Source organism: Rhipicephalus microplus, chromosome X, assembly GCF_043290135.1.
Source record: "Rhipicephalus microplus isolate Deutch F79 chromosome X, USDA_Rmic, whole genome shotgun sequence".
Taxonomy (NCBI): Eukaryota; Metazoa; Arthropoda; class Arachnida; order Ixodida; family Ixodidae; genus Rhipicephalus; species Rhipicephalus microplus.
Window position 1 is genome coordinate 347,603,526 of NC_134710.1, and position 6,655 is coordinate 347,610,180.

Consider the following 6,655-nt stretch of genomic DNA (forward strand, 5'->3'; position numbering starts at 1 on the left):
TATGCGGCATGGTTTCCTTCGCAGTTGACACAGTGTGGCGGTTGTTTGCAGTTCTCAGACACGTGGCCTAGGACTCCGCATTGTGCACAAGTCTGGCGACCACGACAGCTTTTAGAGCCATGGCCGTACCTCTGGTATTGGAAGCAACGACGAGGGTTTGGTATGTACGGCCTGATAGATGTCTTCGTGTACCCTGTTTGAATAGATTCTGGTGGTGTACTGAATGCAAACGTGAGTATTAAGTGTTTCGTTGGTGTTTCCTTATTATTTCTTCTGATAATAATTCTCTGTACATTAGTGACATTTTCGCTCTTCCACCCCTCCAAAAGTTCAGTTTCGGTCAGGTCTAGTAAGTCTGCGTCAGATACCACTCCACGAGTTATGTTGATCGATCTGCGTGGTGTTACGGTGATCGGTACGTCACCGAAATTTGAGAGGCTGTCTAGCTTTACAAATTGTTCTTTTTCCCGAATTTTGAAGAGAAGGTCTCCGCTAGTCATTTTGGCTACTTTGTATCCAGCCCCGAGAGTTTCATTAAGGCACCTGGCAACTACGAAAAGAGATACGGTCCTGGCTTGCTTTCCGTTTTTCTCGCAGTGAATGACGTGGAAGTGAGGAAATGTTTCTATTGGCTGGTTGAAAAGATTTATGTCATTGGGGCGTACCCGCTTTAAGCCGGTACGATCAGACAGTAGGGGGAATGCTCCATGCATGCCCGTCTTATTTTTGTTCAGCAGCGTTGGCGGCCGCCCACCACGGAGCCCAACGAGGGGACGCTACAAGCTTGTGGATGCTAAAACCCGCAAGCGCCAGCCGTACAACGAAACTATAACCCAATGCGCCTAGGCTAAGGTAGGCTATTTGCACAGGGTTAAACCTTGCCGCCAGGAAAATTGGAAGCAAGCAGAACAGAGAAGTAGACAGGACAGACTTAAAGTGAGAGATAAAGACGAAGTTGTAGGGGACAGAGATAGGAAAAGGCGACTGCCGATTTCCCCTGGGTGGGTCAGCCCAGGGGTGCCGTCTACGTGAAGCCGGGGCCAAAGGGGTGTGTTGCCTCTGCCAGGGGGCCTTAAAGGTCCAATCACCCGGCGTCGGCTCAACCCCCAGGATCCCCTTGACCCCGCACACGGCTGAGCCACGCACGGCTAGGCGTGGGAGGGAGTCGAAACTCTCCCGTTAGCTCGGGTCCGCGGTGTCGCTACACACCAAACGCCTGCTTTCACAGACGACCCTGCGGGGTGCATTGTATGTATGTATGTATGTATGTATGTATGTATGTATGTATGTATGTATGTATGTATGTATGTATGTATGTATGTATGTATGTATGTATGTATGTATGTATGTATGTATGTATGTATGTATGTATGTATGTATGTATGCATGTATGTATGTATGTACGTATGTGTAGTATGTATGTATGTATGTATGTATGTATGTATGTATGTGCATGTATCTATATATGTGATTTTGATTGATTGATTGATATGTGAGGTTTAACGTCCCAAAACCACCATATGATTATGAGAGACGCCGTAGTGGAGGGCTCCGGAAGTGTCGACCACATGGGGTTCTTTAACGTGCACCCAAATCTGAGCATCCGGGCCTACAACATTTCCGCTTCCATCGGAAATGCAGCCGCCACAGCCGGGATTCGATCGCGCGACCTGCGGGTAAGCAATCACCTTAGCCACTAGACCACCGCGACGGGGCTGTATGTATGTATGTATGTATGTATGTATGTATGTATGTATGTATGTATGTATGTATGTATGTATGTATGTATGTATGTATGTATGTATGTATGTATGTATGTATGTATGTATGTATGTATGTATGTATGTATGTATGTATGTATGTATGTGACCTCCTCCCTTTAGTTCCACCTTTGCTAACTGTTCACTGCATTGTCGTTGCAAACGTGCCACTACGCCCCATCACCGATCCACCACTTCACCGACTCTAAATCAAATACTATTGAGAAGAAAAGTCATTATCAAATGCAAGATGGCCGCGTACTTGTATCCAGATGCCCATCAAAGAACCATACATTGTCCCACTGTGTCAATTCCTTGTTTGTACATGACAGTCTATAGTTCCACCTTTGCAAACTGCCCACTACTTCGTCCTTGCAAACATTTCACTACGCCCCATCATCGATCCACCACTTCACCGACCATGAAGCCGTTATAATGAAGGGCGAACGGAAGCGACGTATAGCTGCCACTTAGGAATAATAAAATTTCTTGTAATAATACATACAGTGTTCGTCACGGCTTTGACGATGTAGTGGGCGATATTCGTGAATGGTTCACGGTTTAGCGATGAAACCCTCCAGCTCTTCACCCCACTCATCATCCTTTACTTGGTAGATATTCTCTGATTTTTTTCTCGACACAACACTTTTATTACCGCACTTTTAGTCTCCATTCATTGATTATCGCTATGAGGTAGGTATTCTAACTGGTACAACCCAAAACTCCTTTTCTACTGCGCACACCGAACTTTTAGAAGGACCTTCCTTACCGGAGAAGTGGTGAGTCAGCGAACAAATACATTCAGTTCCTGCAGGTTACCGGCCTGGGTTCCCGTCCTGGAGTCGGCCGAGAGACCTTATCTCTCAGCAGCTCCCTTGGCCTGCTGTATCGCCCAGAGTTGATTACCTAATCTTGATCCGAACAGCGTGGTCCGCCAACGCTCCCGAAGGTCCTCGTTAGATCCCCTGTCTCTCATTTTGCCAACTAGTGCAAGACACTCCCAGATAATCTCTCATTTATCATTGTTGTGAGATAGTAATTCTGTACATTGTTTTTTTTACTCTCTCTATTCTATCACATGTTTTATCACGTTTTACCCACTATTCCATCTCACTTTGACTTTGAAAATGAATGAATGAATAGATAAATGAATCAGTTTTTACGACTCAAACGTCGCTAGAAACCAAAGCAAGACCAAAAATTTGTGCACCTAATTTATGTTTTTCCGTATTCCAAATTATATTTTTGTATATTATTATAAATACCCGCTGTCATTTTACCACTTTTTTTTATTTGGCTACAAATGTGGCGATAATATTAAATGACATGGCTGGTTGGGTACTTTTAAATTATATTCTAGCTCCTTTTTCGTTCTACTCAACGGCAACCCTGCCCTAGACCTCAACATCCCCCAAGGTCTCAAGCATCACCAAGTGTTTAATTATGCTACTACAGCAACCACTGGCCCTTGCTAACTCTCATGGGTGCAGCAAATAGACATGAAACAGCACTTAATGTTCCCTTAATATCCCAACTACCATGTGTGCGTTTTCAGTGTCATTGGGAAACAAAAACTCCTTTTTGTACGCACTTCGGAGAGCTTGTGTGCATAGTGCCGAATTGATGTCCATGTAAACTTAACTTCGAAGATCCATCTCTAGCTATTTCCGCAGCAAGATTTTTCCCTTTATTTTTAAAAAGTTGCTGAATATCATTCGTAAAGTCCGATGTAACAGAAAGTTAAGTTCACTTCTCCGAAATTTGCGCATTTTCCTGCTTTCGTCGTTGGAGAGACAAGCTTTCTTATATGCGTGCGTTTAAAGTGAATTTCTCTGCTACATTAGAGAACCCCAAGACCTTAAAATTATTGTTGACGAATGGCAACGCGCCTTTGGAAAAGATCTCTGAAGGTATTTACACTTTATATGACGACACACACACTCACCAGCGCAGCGTAACAGCGTGCACACGAGCATGCACATTTGTTGCGTATTTTAGTATGAAACGCTACGCAGCAGCCTTGATGTGGTTTTAAAGCTGGCGCGTTCATGCGCTCGCGTTACCTGCCGGCACAACGATGAATGTCAGGTTTCAAAAAGACTTCTCTAGATGGAGCCAGCAGACCTCTTCTTGGCGTGAGCAAGGGCCATGCCTGTAATACCTATTTTGTCACCTTAGTGCGAATGGTACCAATTTGTTTTCGTGATCGAGTATGTAAAACTTACAATAGCGGTAAAAATGTTCAATTAGTATTCACTTGAGAAAAAACATTATACAAAATAACCTAATAATTGCTGTTTTCTAATATTAGAAGTATAAGAGTTAAAATATGGTGTCAAAAAATTTTTCCATCGAAGCTACTGTGTGAATCTGGCGTTCGTCTCGCAGGGCCACAAGCCCCAAAGTAATAGCGAGGAGCAGACACCTTCCTGTGACGTCCAATACTAAACAATTTACATTAATGTACACTAACAGACATGAATGCCAAAGAAAGGATATTCGCGGGATCAAATCCCGGCTGATGCGGCTTCATTTTTGATAGAGACAAAAATGCTCTAGACCCGTGTGCTCAGAGTTAAGTGCACAATAAAGAACCACAAGTATTCGAAATTCCTGGAGCCCTCCACCACGGCGTTTCTCATAATCATATGATGGTTTTCGGACAATAAACCCCACTTATCAATCAATCAAAAAGAGCATATGAGATGTCATTTGTAGTATATATGCGATTGATGCGAGAAAAGTGAAGTCGAGGAAAAAGTAACTTGCTGCCGGCACAGACCAAACCTTCCGGCGGCAATTTTCAGCATTCTGAAGTTCCAGGTTGGGCCGCAGCCGGCGACAAGAGATCCTTTCGTACACGTTGACATCGTCATTTATATCTCAATTACTACAAATAACTTTTCCTGTGCTTTCCTTGACTTTATTGTCTATTTGTTCTGATGAACATTGTTTTCAAGAAAGCATTAAACAAGACCTTATTGTTTCTTTCTTTTTCTTGAAAAAATTCTAAAAATTCAGAAAGAATGGCTCTCTTTTGCGACGGTTCGCAACATTGCAGCGTTGAGTAATTCCATTTCTCTCACTCGCTCCACAATTCATGCGTTTCCCGTCATGTATCACTGTCCCTATTCACGGCACTCTATTTCACCATCTTTTATGTGTCCACATTTCTATCCCGCATTGTGGAGACGCACAAACCTAAAGCACCGTTAAAACAATATATAAAAATAGTAATAAAAATAAAGTAAATAAAAGCACAAATTATAAGCACTGCGTCTTGTTCATTATTTGGCCCTACAACCAGCTGGGTGGTCAACGGTATTGCTTCCCATCAAGTGAGAAAGCGAGGAATGAGAGGAAAATTCACTAAAGCAAGGCTTATTTTTTTGCATAAGCTGTTTCACATTGCATTCCACCACTCGCGAAAACGGATACTTGCATCAAAAGCTTTTGAATTGGATACCACGTGGCCCATCAAAACGTGGTATCCAATTCTTCATACGGCGCAGACAGACAATGAAATCTGTTATTGCTCCTAGGGTGATTTGGAAGGCCTCGTTACGGTGAGAGTGGAGCTGCTGCGGGCAGGTCTCGCAAAACCGAATTCGACATTCCAATCAGGGAAGCCCCCACATGCTGTCATGCGTACTTAAGTGATTTTTCACTTGAATTCATCACAAAAACAATTCCACCGAAAACGACACGAATAAAATTGTGGGCGTCTTTCCGCTTCATAACGGCTCTTGAGGTAAATATTTATCAGAATCTACCTGGAAATCCATATATGACATTGCTAGAACGTGTCACTTTAATTAGGATGTGATCGAGCGCACTCTACATCTTTTAAAGAGATAGTTCAATATGCCACGTATACGTATACGGATCATATAATACCAATTTAGGGCTTTATTGTAGAAAATTCTATCAAAAGAACAATGCACCCCTGCGGATGGGTAACAAATTTTAAAAAGATAAGTTAAAAAAAAGGTTTGCGAGGTAGGTTAAGATGGGAGCTATGTTGAAGAAACAGTCTTTAAATGCGAAACTATAAATCGACCCCCTAAATATTCCTGCAAAGAGCAGGGAATTTTCGAGTGATTTGAAAATCCCGATAAAAGCTGTCTTGTTGCGGAGTTGACATCCAGTGTTCCAGTGACGACACGTTATAACAGCTGATATACTGACCAGCTCGCAGTCCAATTAGAACCTGCACAAGATGATTCGGTGTATTTGGACACGCCTCCGTGTTGCACACACGTCTAGTACGTCGAGCTATATGCATCCGCACGGGGGGGGGGGGGGGTGAAAGCGGGGGGCGAAGCCAGCTCTATACTTTCACATAATAGGGAGGGAGAGCTCTGCTACGAACCTTCGCCCGCCTTGACGGGGCATTCTGCGCACGCTTGTGCATTGAGCTGACGCATTCATTGATTCCGTGGGAAACTTCGCGTGATACTTGAACATGTAGGTGATGCCATCAGTGCAAGAAATATTTCAGGGGGACGAATGGCGCGGAGGAAACGCTTGGCGCGGAAGACTGGACTGTGTACCTACTCCTTTTTTTGCGTGCCGACAGGTGCCACACAAGACGGACGACTATTATGGCTAGATGGGGATTCCGCAAACTCCGTACAATACGTGGTAGAAGCTGCGTAATTCCAAGTGATCCCCACCGCCTCGGTCAAAGCAACCAGTCTTCAGACTTGTCTCCCCTTTTCTTGGTGAAATAAAGCGCTGACTACCATTATCACTACCGCCACATACCTTTTACGGATATTGTGATACGTAGCCGTACAGTGCACGCACTTTTTCTTTTTGGTGCCATGGTTTTTCAGCTTGTTTTTGAAAATTTGTTTGTGATAAAGTGGTCTTGCTCTGAAAAAAAGGGCAAG